Genomic DNA, 15,421 nt, shown 5'->3' with positions numbered 1-15,421 from the left:
ATCTTGCTGTGTGTTTAAGGAAAACTGAGGCTTCTTGAATTGTGTTACTGAACTAAAACGGAGCCTGGCATAATTCAGGAGTTGTGCCTTGAGACTGCTAGACTAAATCTGGACTTCTATTGTGAGATAGTCTTTGCCTCCTCAACTTTCCAACATACTTCCCCAATAAATCCCATTATTTGTACCATAACTGTGAGTCTGTGAGTCAACAATGAAAAAATAAACCTCTTGCTGCTGTTGTGGCTCTAGAGGCACCATGGGGCTGGAGTACAGGCTTTTTATCTGCTTTCTGCTCTGGGACATAGAGGGGCAATGCTATTCTGACTCACTTTGGACTTTTCTGAGAGATGCTTATGGCCCTATGCCCATATATCCTGTTTTCTGTTCATTAGACAAACATACGTTTTTTTACAGGACCAAAGACTTAAAAATTTTAATCATATGTTTATGCAGTTTGGTGTAAATATTATCAATTAAAAGACAAACATTCTGAAGAAGAGACTTCATATTTTTGTTTAAAATAATATTTTCAATTAATTACATTGTGCCCATGTATATGAAATACTCAACATAACAGTAACATTAAACAAAGAATTTAATGTTAACGCCAGTAATACTCAACTGTCTCACTTCAATTCCCTGTCATGATCAAAATAAAGAAGTATTGGTGACATTATTTTTTCCATTATTCTGTACTTATCCAGTCATTAAGTATTGTCATTTATACTTGAACATTTCCTCTTATATCTTCATTGTTCATTCATACAGTCAGTATGCTACTACTAACATCACACTTCCAGAAGTTGTTTTTGTTCAACTATAATTCATAGTGACCCTATGAACAACAAACCTCTACTTTACCCTATCCTGAGCCAACCTCACCATATCTGACACATCTGGCCCAATTGCCACAATCACTGTGTCAATCCATCTCATCCAGGGTCTTCCTCTCCTGTGATATCTCTCCACCCTTTCAAACTTTTCTCCAAGGACAAGCTCTCCTGAGAACATGCCCAAAGTATGTCAGATGGAATTTCAAAATCCTTGTCTCCATGAAGCAACCTGGTTTCATTCTCTCCAGGACAGACTTGTTTGTTCTCTTAGTAGTCCTTGCTACATTCAATACCTCCACTCAAAGGCATCAATTTTTCTTCTATCATCTTCGTTTATTGTCCATCACCCATGAGCATAAAAATCAATCAAGAAGACCATAGTATGGATCAAACGCACTTTAGTCTCTAGACATTGCTGTTCTTTAACCCTCATGAGAAGACTTTAACAACAGATTTTCCCAATATAACTCTTTTATTCATTTCTTGACTGCTAGTGCCAAGGGTGTTGATCGTGAATCTGAGCAATATGAAATCATTAATAAGATGAGCAAGATAAAGCCAAGGGCTGTTTGGTCTTTTATAGTTAATGAACAATCAGATGTGGGCTGGAAGCCTCTTGTTTAAACACAGTAGGTGGGCCTTTAAAAGTTGGTTAGTATGAAGACTGGTTTGTGATTAGAGTTAAAAATTAAATTGTCAGTTTGTTGTGTCTGGAGAGAACACTGGTCTAATTGGTACAGAATTTGTCTGTCAGTTTGCTGTACTGAGATAATTTTTGAGTTGCTGTTACTGAAAGCTGTGCCACTGGTGTGTCAAATGCCATAAGAGTTACCCATGTGGACAAGTTTTAGTAGAATTCCCAGATTGAGACAGACTAGGAAGTAGGATTGGCCATTCACTTCTTAAATAGCAGGCCACTGCAAACCCTTTGAACAGTAGAGGAACATAGAGAGTTGTGGTATTAATCGTAGAGCCCAGATAGGAAGTTAGACAAAATGAGGAAATAATGGTAAATATCCTTTAATAATGGAACATGAGCTATATGTAGCTTAAATATTGGAAAACTAGATATTGTAAAAAATGAAATGGAGCACATGAATATTGACATTCTAGGCATAAGTGAGATGAGACGGACTAGCTTTGGCCACTTTGAATCAGATAACCACGTGGTATATTATGCTGGGAATGAAAACCAGAAGACTAATGTTACATTCAAAGTAAAAATGTCAATTTGAAGTTCTATTCTGAAATACAATGTTGTGAGTGATAGGATATTATTCACACATGTACAAGGAAGACCTGTTAATACGACCTGTTAATACGACCTGTTAATAACTCAAATATGTACTCCGATATCTTGAGCCAAAGAAGAAGAAATTGAGAATATTTACCAAATCTTGCAGTTCCAAAGTTGACCAAACATGGAATCAAGAAGTGTTAATGATAATTGGTGACATTAATGCAAAAGTTGGAAACAATTAAGAAGGGATACTATTTGGGAAATATGGGCTTGGTGATAGAAATGAAGCTGGAAATGGAAGGATCCAATGTTATATATTCAATTACTTATAATACCTTTAAAAAAATCCAAACTCCAGCAACTTTACACATGGACCTCATCTGAAGGACTTCATAAGAATCAGATTAACAAAATCTGTGAAAGGAGTCTTGGGACAAGCTCAATATCAGCAGTCAGAACTAGGCCAGTGTTGAACTGTGGGTCAGACCATCAGTTACTTATGTGCAAGTTCAAATTAAGGCTGAAGAAAATAAAAATAAGTCCACAACAACCAAAATATGATCTTAAATCTATTCCATCTGAATTTCAAAATAATCTTAAGAATAGGTTTGAATCATTGAATTTCAATAAGTGAAGATCAGATGAGTTGTAGGATGATATCAACCATGAAGAAAGCAAAAGGTCATTACAAAGACAGAGGAGAAACATAAAACCAAAATGAAAGTCAGAAGAGGCTCTGAAAATTGCACTAGACTGTCAAGAATTCAAATCAAAGGGGAATCATGCCAAAATAAAAGACCTGAACAGATTTGAAAGGGCAGCTCCAGAAGAAAAAGCAAAGTATTATGATGGAATGTGCAGAGAGCTGGAACTGGAGAATATAAAAGTGAAGAACCAATTCTGCATTTCTCAAGCTGAGAGAACTGAAAAAAAAAAATAAATTTAAGCCATAAATTGCAATATTGAAAGATGCTATGGGAAATATACTGAATAACCAGGAAGCATCAAAAGATGATGGAGGGAATACACAGAGTACCAAAAAGAACTGACTGACACTGAAAAAGTTTAGAAAGTGCCATAGAGCAGGAGCCAACTATAATGAAGGAGGAACTTGAAGCTGCATTGAAAGCATTAGCAAAAAATAAGGTCCTAGCTATCCAAGGGAAACCAACTGGTTTGTTTCAATTAATAGTTGTAGTCCTGGATGTGCTCACCAGGCTACACCACGAAATTTGGAAGGCAGCTATCTCACCAATAGATTGGAAGAGGTCCATGTTTGTTTCCATTCCCAAGAAAGGTGACCCAACAGAATGTAGAAACTATTGAACAACATCATTAATATCATGTGCATGCAAAATACTGCTTGCTGAAAAGCATTCAAAAACAGCTAGAACAGTACAAAGGTAAGGAACTGCCAGAAATTCAAGCAGGATTTAGAAAAGGCCATGACACCAGGGATATCATTTCTGATGTCAGATGGATCCTGGCTGAAAGTAAAGAATATCAGAAGAATGCCTATTTATATTGCATCGGCTGTGCGAAGACATTTGACTGTGTGGATCATAACAAAGGTATTATGGCTAATATTGAGAAGAATGGGAATCCCAGGACACTTAATTGTGCTCATGCAAAACCTACACCTAGACCAAGTGGTTGTTATGAGAACAGAGCAAGGGGGCACTACATGGTTTAAAATTAAGAAGGGAGTGTGTTAGGGTTGCATTTTCTCTCCATACGTATTCAATCTGTATGTTGAGCAAATTATTCAAGAAGCTGTACTCTGAAAAAAAAATGTGGCACCAAGATTGGAGGAAGACTCATCAATAACCTGTGTTATACAATTGAGGCAACTGTGCTTGCTGAAAGGGAAAAGAGCTTGAAGCACTAGTTGCAGAAATCAAAGAATACAGCCTTCAATATGGATTGCCTCGCAACATCAAGAAAACAGAAATTCTTACCACTGGATCTATAGACCACATCATGGTAAATGGAGAAGAGATTGAAACTTTCAACAACTTCATCTTACTTGGTTCCACAATCAACACCCTTGGTACCAGCAGTCAAAAAATGAGGAGACATATTGCACTGTGAAAGTGTGCAGTGAGGGAACACACCAAATCACTGAGATGCATCTGAGTCTTTCTGATCACTTGCTATGTATCTGAGAGCTAGACAATGAATTAAAATGATAGACAAAGAACTGATGCCTTTAAGCTGTGGAGTTGGAGAAGAGCACTGAACATCTCAAGGGCTGTCAAAAGAACAAACACATACACCTTGGTGAAAGTGCAGCCCGAGTGCTCCTCGGCGGCAAAGATGATGAAGCTTAGCTTCCCATGTTTTGGGCGTGTGGCTAGTAGAGGTTATTGTTTGGAGAAGGACATGATGCTTGGAAAGGCAGAGGGTTGGTGAAGGAGAAGACCCTCAACCAGGTAGATTGACACAGTGACTTCCACTATGGGCTCTAGTGTATCAGGAAATGTGATGGTAGCACAGGATAGGACAGGGTTCAGTACAGTTGTTCCTGAGTCACTATGGATCTTACTCAACTAGATTGCACCTAACAACAACAACAAGAATATTAAAAGAACATACTTCATCACAATTTGCTCTCATTGTAGCTAAAAACCTCAGTTTTCAATATTTTTTAGTATAAAATACCAATTCTTACTAGGAAAATATAAGCTTCTAATTAGTTTAATTTGTAATACCCATTTCTTCTTTTCTCAAATGTCTTAAACTTCATCTTATCTTGACTATAAACACTAAAACTCATTTGCAGCTGAAGCGTAATCAACACCTAGGTTATTTATGATATTCACATGATAAAAATTAAAAATGAAAATTGGGATTAATAAATATACTTCTAATTTTTACTATCATTAAGAGGCAAAACAAGAGGCTGGATATGCAGGTATCGAGTGTATTCTGAAACTTCATTAACTCTTCTCTAGATTTCTACTATTCTTGTTGTTATGTGTCGTCGAGTCGCCTGAGACTCATAGTGACCCTATCTATGTACAACAGCCCTAAATCCTGCTCTATCCTGTGCTAATTTTATTGTCTCTGACACATCTACCCCCATTACCCCAGATACTGACCCACCTCCCTTCCCAAGCATTACTTCCCTCTCCAAGGACTTGTCCCGTCTTGCAATGTGTCCAAAGTAGTTCAGATGAAGCTTCAGAATCCTCGCCTCTGAGAAGCAGCCTGACTTCTCCCTAGCCAGGATGAACCTGTTAGTTCTCCTTGCAATCCATGGTATATTCAATACTCTTCTCCAGCACCACAGCTCAAAGGCATCAAGTCTCCTATCATCTTCTAATAATTCTTTCTTTCTCCTAATTTCCAATTAAAAACATTTCCTGAATTTAGTCTACAGCCCTTAACTTGCTATTCTTCATGTCTCTATTGCCGTATTCTCTGCCTTTTACCTGATAGAAGTTTCAAATTGGTGTTTCCTTTTATTGTAAGATTTTAATTCTTCTGCATCTCTGGATTACCAAAATGGGGGATATGTTTGTGCAATGATGTATGGGGCTCTAAACACTTCTTTTATAAATTTTATACTGGTTTACTTACAAAGTTCATATACATTGTTTTTCACATCTTTTTTAGAATTAAAAAAATTTATTGTATTTTCAGTAAAGATTTACACAGCAGTTTTGAACAATTTTTACACAAATTGTTCGGTAACCTTGGTTACTTTCTTTTCTTCACAATATGTAAGCATTGTAATTCATTCTTTCTTTCTTTTTTTTGAGGGGGTTACATATCCATTCATTAATTTCCCTAACCTTTAAAGGGATCTTTTTTTCTCCTTCTTTTTCCCCCTACATGACCTATTTTTTCCCACTAATTTGCAAAACTTGAATACAAATTCAAACAAATTCTTTCAATTTCCCTCACCCACCCCCCTACCCCCCATCAAATTGTACAAACCAATATTAATACCCCCTCCTCTTGCACATTCACATCCCTCTGCTTCTAGCCTTACCCACCCCTCCTTGATCCTTATACTCATTCTACAATAATGGTTTTATACAATATTTATCCTTGTGGGACTGAGTTAGTTCATTCAGCATAATGCTCTCTCTAGTCCCTCCCAGGTTAGGTAATCATTTACAAAGTTATTGCTCCTGCATGCTGCATAGTATTCCATGGTGTGAATGTATCATAATTTCTTAATCCACTTGTTTGTGGTTGGACATTTTCACTTCTATATAAAAAAGTTTTTGCTCTGTTTCAAAATCTATGTACCCTTAATGTAAGTGTTAACTATAATCTCTTCTATAAATGTTCTCTGATGAGTTTATTTTATATACTTACCAAATTCTATTCTGTACCCCCAAATTTGTACCTTGTAAACATACATTCAGATTATATTTTAATGTTATTTTAGAGAGCTCTGGTAGTCTAGTAGCAAGAAGCTGTGCTGCGATCCCAAAGACACACGGTTCAAATCCACCAGATTCTCTGCTGAAGAAGGAGGGGCATTCTCCTCCTGTGCCATTTGGGTCTGATTCAATGGTACACAACAAGGAAAACACAGCAAAATTATTTTGAAAAATAATTTCATTTTATTCTTCCCGTTTTCGGAGGGGAACAATTAAAGCCACTATTATATCTTTTTATTTAAAACAATTTTTTTTATTTCTTTCTGATTTACTTAGAAAGTTTGTATACATAGTTTTCCACATTGGATCTTTCCCATTTCCTCTACCCATCTCTCCCTCTATCCATCAAGTTGTGCTACCCTATGATTACCCCACCACCACTGCCCATCCTCACCTTTCTGTTTCTACCCTTCCCCCACTTGGGTCCTTATACACATCTACAGTAATGATTTTATACGATATTTATCCTTAAGGAACTAAGTTCACGTAGCATAATGATCTCCAGTCACTCCCAAGTTAGGTAGTAATTTACAAAATCATTGCTCCTGCAAGCTGTGTAGTAGTCCATACATGTAAACGTACCATAATTTCTCATTCCGTTCCATTGTGGTTGAACATTTGAGCTGTTTATATTTTCTTGTGATGGTGAATAATGCTGCAATGAACATTGGTATAAAAGTCTTTATTTGTGCCTCAGTTTTCAATTTTTGGGGGGTATATTCCAAGCAGTGGAATAGCTGGGTCATATGTAATCTTTTTGTTCATCTTTTTGACAAAACGCCAAATTGCATTCCAGAGTGGTTGTACTATTTTACAATCCCACCAACAATGTATAAAAGTTCCTATCTCTCCACCTCCTCTCTAACATTAATTACTTGCTTCCCTGCTAAACTTAACCACTGCTATTGGGACAAGATGGTATCTCATTATGGTTTTGATTTTCATCTCTCTTATTGCCAGTGATTTAGAGCAACTCTTCATGTGTCTGTTGGCCATCCAAATGTTCTAATCTGTGAAAAGTCTTTCCATGTCTTTTGCCTATTTTGTAATTGCATTATCAGTCTTTTTCTTATGGAGGCCCTATGGGATTCTATACACTTTCATTATGAGACCCTTATCTAAAATGATATTGCTAAATGTTTGTCCCCACTCCAATTGAGCATTTCTGGCTATATTTGGCAGTCTATTTATACCATAGACTAGGTAATCTAAATTTGATCCCAGTTTGTCTCTGATAAACTTTATGGGTTGGGGCTTTACTTTCAGGTCTCTGATCCACCTTGAGTTGATTTTGGTCTATGGTGAGAGATGCAGATCATGTTTCAGTAAAGCCACTATTTTAAAATTGTTATCGTTGTTGTTATGTATCATAAGCTAGAAATTGACCCATAGCTGACCCTCTGTGGGGTTTTCAGAGGCAGTAAATTGCCCATCTCTTTTCTTTGGAACAGATGTTGGATTTGTTGATTTTTGTTTTGTTTTTATTAATTTTAATGAAAGTTTACAGAGACTTTGGATTTCCATTTATTCATTGCTGTACTTTTCTCCCTGTCCACCCCTCCCCCCAGTTCACTCTTCTCTCTGAAAAGTAAAATAAAAATTATTTCATTATAATACAATCTCTTCCCCCGAGACATCCGTTGGATTTGAACCTTGTGCCTTTGAGTTGGTGACACAAATCCATACCACTAAGCCCTTGTGTCACCTAAATATATTACTTTTGTTAGGTCTTTTGCAATTCAACTACAATTCAAACAACCCTGTGAACAACAGATCTGAATCACACTCTAACCTCAACCAGATCTAAGGATCTCTGACATGCTCAAGCCCATGGCTACAGAAGCTGATTTAATCCATCTGGTTGAGGGGTCTTCCTCTTTCTCCGACTTTACTTCTTAGTATGATGTCTTTTTTTTTTCAGAGAACTGGCCTTTTTTTACAACATGTACAAAATATTTAAGACATGTTTCACCATCATGCTTCCAAAAAGCACCCTGGTAGTGCTTTTTTGCAAGACATATTGGTTTGTTTTTTGGCAATACATTTGATATTCAGCACTCTTCTCCAATATATTACTATTCAAAGACATTAATTCTTCTTCTGTCATCTTTATTCATTGTTCAACTTTTAGATGCATAGGAACCAACTGAAAATATAATAGCTTACTCAGGTGCACTTCATTCTTCAAACCGACATCATCTCAGTGTTAGAGAGGCATTTGACAATAGATTTATTCACAATACAACAAGTCTTCTGATTTCCTGACTTCTGTCACCATGGATATTGATTGGGGAAACAAGTAAATGAATATGTTTTATAAGGTAATATGAGAAATAAGCGTGTTATTATATCAAAATATTAAGAACAATGAGGAATGTAGTAAACAATGAATAGTTTCTATTATTATTTTAGCAAAACCTACTTGAAATATTTTTTCTATAGCAATTATTTGAACTTAAGTGTATTAAATGGAATTTAATTTATTCCTCCCTCCTATCATCTCCGTAGAGAGCTATTCTGCTAAGGCTCTGTGGGTCACCAAGTAGTGTGTGAAAGAAAGATGGAAAATCTTCTCTTGTGTCATTTACAATCTCAGAAACCCAGTTGAGGGTCAGCTATGATTTAGTTTCAACTTGATGGCATTGAGTAGTATGAGTAGTTCACATGCACATCTGGTAAACATATATCACATTAGCAAAAAAGAAATAAAAAAGAGAGAAATATAAACACAATTACTTCCACATTCTACTAAGATTTTCTTCATTCCTTTGCAAATTAAGAAGAACAAAAATTCATAAACTACATGAAGAGTCAACTTATCCAAAGTCCTCATTTTCAAATAAGGTTATTGAAGTCTGGAAATGTTAATAACTGTTATGTGCAAGATCACACATTTAATTAGAAACAAATATGAAGTCAAACGACCTCTTAACCCAATGTTCCTATCGTTCCAAGATGTCCTCTCCTTCTATGGTAAGATTTAAGATGTTAAATTAGTTCGAGTCCATAGATGAGGGTAGAATTAAAATATGCTTTAGAAGAGAAGTGAAAAGGTAATAGTTATCAGTAAATTTACACACATACTGTATCATCAAACCTCTGAATCATCTACTTCAAGATAAACAATTTATAAGTACATAAAGACAAATTCATGCCATTCAAGGAATTAATTCATTATTGTGGAGATTAATCACTTTACTTAACAAATTGAAATATGTGAAAATAATGTGAACATATGGACATATTTTCTTTGAGTAAATTCCCAAGATATAAAATTTTGGGTTTAAGTAAATTTATGTTTAATTTTATATATTTTAAAATCCTGCCAAATTTTTCACAAAGTATTGTTATTATTCTATACTCACATTAACAATATGTGTGTATTCTTTCTGCTCCAGATCTTTGTCAACATAATGTTGTTATATAGTCTTTTAAAAAATGGAAATAAAGATATTGGAATCTTTTAAATATGGCATATCATACCACATTTTTTAGGTAGTTTCATAAGATAGTTATCTGGGCTAAAATGCATTTGTAGTCAGATAAAATTGTGGTAGTCACATATAGTAGGTATGCTAAGTCTTAAAATGATTGCTACTGGTTTATGTAACCATAAATTACCAAAATTTCTTAATTTAAAATGCAGTCCTTTTTCCACTGTAGCACCTTGAAGGCTTCGACTCTCTTATTACTTCCTGAAATCTTCATACATGTTAATTTCTGCGCCCCCCCCAGTTATATAGAAGATGTATTGGTATTAGATATCTATAAAAGAAGATCTATCGGAGAAGAAATAATGTCTGGTTGCATTTCTGATGCCTCCAGTGATCACCGGGACATTCAGTAAGCACTTTGTGATGAATAAATTATTTTCTTGTAAACAACCTCAGTCATTCTTCCTTTGTCTCCTTCCTTTCTTTATATAAGGAAAAGACCCCCACTCGTGATTGCTTCTCAGGATGCTTTTGAAGATTCAGCTAATACTCAAACTCATCTAACAAAGTCTCAAGTACATAGGACATACACACTAAGTACTTTCTTTTTTAAAATTATTAATTTTTTTTAAAATTTTCTACTAGTTTATTTACAAAATTCAAATACAAATTTCAACAAATTCTTTCAATTTCTTTCACTCCCCCATCAAATTGTACAACCGATGTTTAATCCCCCCTCCCCACTGCACATTCACATCCCTCTGCTTCCAGCCTCTCCCACCCTCTTGGATCCTTATACGCATTCTATAATAAAGGTTTTATACAATATTTATCCTTGTGGGACTGAGTTAGTTCACTCAGCATAATGCTCTTCAATCCCTCCCAAATTAGGTAATAATTTTCAAAATCATTGCCCTTGCATGCTGCATAGTATTCCATAGTGTAAATGTACCATAATTTCTCAATCCATTCGTTTGTAGTTGGACATTTGGGCTGTTTCCATGTTCTTGTGATGGTGAGTAATGCTGCTATGAACACTGGTATATAAATCTCAGTTTGTGCTCAGTTCTCATTTTGTCAGGGTATATTCCAAGTAGTGGAATAGCTGGGTCATGTGAAATTTCTTTGTTCAACTTTTTGCGGAAGTGCCAAACTGCCTTCCAGAATGGTTGTACCATTTTACAATCCCATCAACAATGTGTAAGAGTTCCTTTCTAGCCGCATCCTCTCCAACATTTACTACTTGCTGCCCTGTTAAGCTTTGCTACTGCTACTGGGGTGAAGAGACACATTGGGATCAAGCTTAAAAGCATTATTAGCTCAAGGTATAAAGAGAGTGCCAAATACAAACATAAATGCACAATCTAAAGAGGATAAAATTGAGGCACGGAACCATCTAAAGATTAAATCTCTGTGCACCTCAAAAACTTTTTCCAACAGGGTGAAAAGAAAGCCTACAGATTGGGAACAAGCATTTGGTAATACCATCTCCGACATGAATCTTAAAACAAAAGTTTACAAATTACTCCTGGGCCTCCACAAGAAAAAAGACTAACAACCCAATTACAAAATGGGCAAAAGACATGGAAAGAGTTTTCACAGAGGAAGATACTCAAATGGCAAACATACACATGAAGAAATGCTCTAAATTACTGGCAATAAGAGAGATGCAAATAAAAACTAAGTACTTACTTCAACTACTTTCATGATTTCTGCTATGAAATCTAAGTTTGTGTACATTTCCCCCACTTTTCTATATAAAGTTTTAACTTCAAACACTCATTCTAAATCATAATTGATGTTTTCACCTATAAATTTAACATTTTTCATAAGATCTATTTCTGTATTCCCAAATAACTGCCAACACTCAAATTTTATAGTCTCTAAGTCACCACGTCTTCAAACTTAGTGTTTGTAAAATCCATAAAGGATCCACCTCATATCCAAATAGTTCCCAAATTTCTTTGACTTTTCCTTGTTAAATACATTTACTTAAATCAACTATGAGATATCATCTCACCCCAGTAAGAAGAGAAAAATTCAACAGAGCAGCAAGCAACAAATGCTGGTGAGGTTGTGGAGAAACTGGGACACTTATTCACTGTTGGTGAGAATATAAAATGGTACAAACACTATGGAAGGCAGTATGGCGCTTTCTCAAAAAGTTGCAACTAGAAATACCATTTGACCCAGCAATTCTACTACTGGGAATATATCTTAAAGAAACCAGAACTGCCACCCAAGCAGATATATGCACACCCATGTTTATTGCTGCATTGTTCACAATAGCGAAGAGTTGGAAATAACCCAAGTGCTCATCAACAAACGAATGGATGGAGAAGCTGTGGTATATCCACACAATTGAATACTATGTAGCTATGAAAAATAAGGAACTCATGAAATATTATACAAAATGGGTGATCGTGAAGGACATTATACTGAGTGAAATATCTCAGCACAAAAAGACAAATACTGCATAATACCATTGTTATAAAACAGGACTGACATCGGGGTTGGTGGAAACTAAGTAAAGAGGGAATAAATAATGTACACGACATTGGAAAAGATGAGGACTAGAGCTGCTTAAAAGGAATATATAATTAGTTATTATTTGCATGACAACAGCCCAGAATAGAAGCTGTGTAGTAAAGTGGACTGGATATGGGGGCGGGGTGGGGGGCGTTGCACAGCAATGAAAAAATGTCTTTTCAAAGAGAAAAGCAAACTAGGGAGCCTAGTGGGAAATGTGAAACAATGAATGCATGTAAATCCAAGTTCTCTATAAACTTTTATTAAAATATCAATTAAAAAATTTTAAAAGATCTTCACAAATTTAAAAAAAAATACATTTACTTGTCTAATAACTTTCCCTGTGTGATATGTTGTTGTGTAGTTGTGTACCATAGAGTCAGAACCAACTGATAGCTGACCCTCTGGAGGGTTTGCAGAGGCAGTTAATCATATGGGAGGAGATTGCCCATCCTTCTCCCATGGAGAAGCTGGTGGCCTTGAACCACAGCAATTGCAGCACAGCTTCTTGCCACTGTTGTTATTATGTGTTGTCAAATGGCCTGTGACTCATAGCTGCCTTGTCTATGTACAACAGCTCTGAAGTTTACCTTGTTCTGAGCCAGTCTCACTGACTCCAACACACCAACCTCCATTGCCCTAGTTATAGTATCAATACATCTCATCTTGGGTTTTCCTCTCCTGCACGGTCCCTCCACTCTTCCAAGCATGTTTTTCTCCAAGGATTGGTCCTGCCTAGCCACATGCCCAAAGTATATGAGATGGAGCCTCAAAATCCTAGCCTCCAAGGAGAAACTTGGTTTCATCTTCTCCAAGACTGATCTATTTGTTTTCGTGGCAGTCCCTGGGAATTCTAAACTCTTCTCCAGCACCATAACTCAAAGGCATCAATTCTTCTTCTGTCATCCTTAGTCTGATGCATAGCAAGTAATTGTGAAAACTATGGCCTAGGTCAGGCCCACTTTAGTCTCTAGAATAACATTGTGGATTCTCAGTACTCTGGAAATATTTGCAGACTTTCCTGATGCAATTCATGTTTTGATTTACTAACTGCTGGTGCCAAGAGTGTTGATTGTGGAGCCAAGCAAGCTTCAATTGTTAAAAATCTCAATCTCTTCATCTGTCATGGTATTTCCAATTGGCCCAGTAGATAAAAGTCACCCTATGCCTGACTAGTTAAAAATTTTCTGTCACTGTTATCTGAGCAATACTCTATTTATCTTTTTATTATGGCATTTAACTTTTCCACATTATAGACATATGGTTATTCATTAAATGGTGACGTTAGTCAGTAACTGTCTTAAGTTTTAGAAGAAGAATGATACAAGTTCAAATACCAGCCTAGTTACTCATTAGTTAATTGACCTTAGACAATTAGTTAACCTCAGATCTATTATGTAAATTAAGAGATAAAATTTGTTTTATCTGTTATGGTAAAGATTAATTGCAGACATTTATTGTCTGTCTTACAGAGAACATTAGAATGGAAACATGTTTTTCCATGCATCATATATGCCACAAATTTCAAATTCACTTCACTTAGCAAGGAATTGCACAGCCAACCCAAAGGTATGCAGTTCAAATCCACCAGATACGCAGGGGGAGAAAGATGGACAGTCTTCTGTCATGTGGTTTATTATCTCTGAAAATCTGCTAGAGGTTCAGCTATGGGTACATAACATCCACATACAGTACATAACAACCACAACATTCACATCAACACATTTTGTATTTGAAGAGGCTTAAGGTTTTAGCACACACAGTAAGTGGCAGACTACAGATTCTTTAGTTGTGTTACATTCCTCACAGAACCATGTCATGGACATTAATAGGTCCTCAGTCAAAACTAGTGATTGAATCATTCGCATTAGAGAAACAACAACAACAAAAGAAATAAAAAATAAAAACCAGATCTGATCAAGATCAAATAAGAAAGTATATATATTAATAAGTCAGTAAGAATTAATATTATATGTTACATAGCCTTTGAATGTGAACAATGAACATCAGGGTATATATTTAAAAGTGATTCTAGTTCTTCATAAACTTTCATTAAAATCTCAATAAAAAAAGAAAATATATATTTAAAAAGTGATTCTAAATTGGGAAATGGTTTCAAGAAATGAGACAGGGTACATAAAAAAAATATATTCTGCTACAGACAAAGCAAACTTAATATATCTTAGGTAAAATTATCCAAAACACCTGGAAGGCAGTAATGACAAAAAAGACCTGGAGGAAAGGACAAATAACAGATGATATATGGGCTTGCACTACAATATAGAAACAGAAAGAGTGAGGAGGGTTGAAGAAAGATAATGTAATTTTGCTGTAAGCTCAGAGGAATCAAGATACTGAACAGAATATCACCTGGAAAGCTCTGGTCAGTTCTGGATATCACAGTGTGTAATAGTTGTAAAACACTGGAGGCTGTTCTGAGGAAAGCAATAAAAGTAAGCCTAAGACTAGCTGGTTATGGGCTGAATCTACACAATGTTTCTGTGTGTAAGTAGACAGTAAAATTCAGTCCCAACCATTTATTTCCATTAACACAGTAGCAAAGAACAGATCAGTTTGAAGAATTTTGGACAATTTTGCAAACGTCTACATTTGTGTGTGAAAACCAATTAAATCTGAAAAATCAGGATATAGTCTCATTTCAGAATCTAAAACCTAGAGGAAATGGACCAATTCATGGTTTTCTGTAGATATAAAACAAATAAACCCAGAAAGATTGTGTTTCTATAGGAAATTTAAACTGCTATAAGGCCAATCAGACAAAAATCAATTTTAGCAACCCACCTCCCCACGTAGATTCCAACTCATAGGGATCCTGTTAGACAGAGTGGAAATGTCCTTCAGGGTTTTTTGAACGCTATCAGTATTTATAGAAGCATACTGTTACATCTTTCCCCCTTGAAGTAGTGGGTTCTAACCACCAAACTGTTGGTTATCAGCCAAGATTTTAGTTATTGTTCCATTGAATTT

This window comes from Elephantulus edwardii, unplaced genomic scaffold (genome assembly GCF_000299155.1).
Source record: "Elephantulus edwardii isolate Elephantulus edwardi_28Jun2011 unplaced genomic scaffold, EleEdw1.0 scaffold00448, whole genome shotgun sequence".
Taxonomy (NCBI): domain Eukaryota; kingdom Metazoa; phylum Chordata; class Mammalia; order Macroscelidea; family Macroscelididae; genus Elephantulus; species Elephantulus edwardii.
This window is presented reverse-complemented; position numbering follows the sequence as displayed.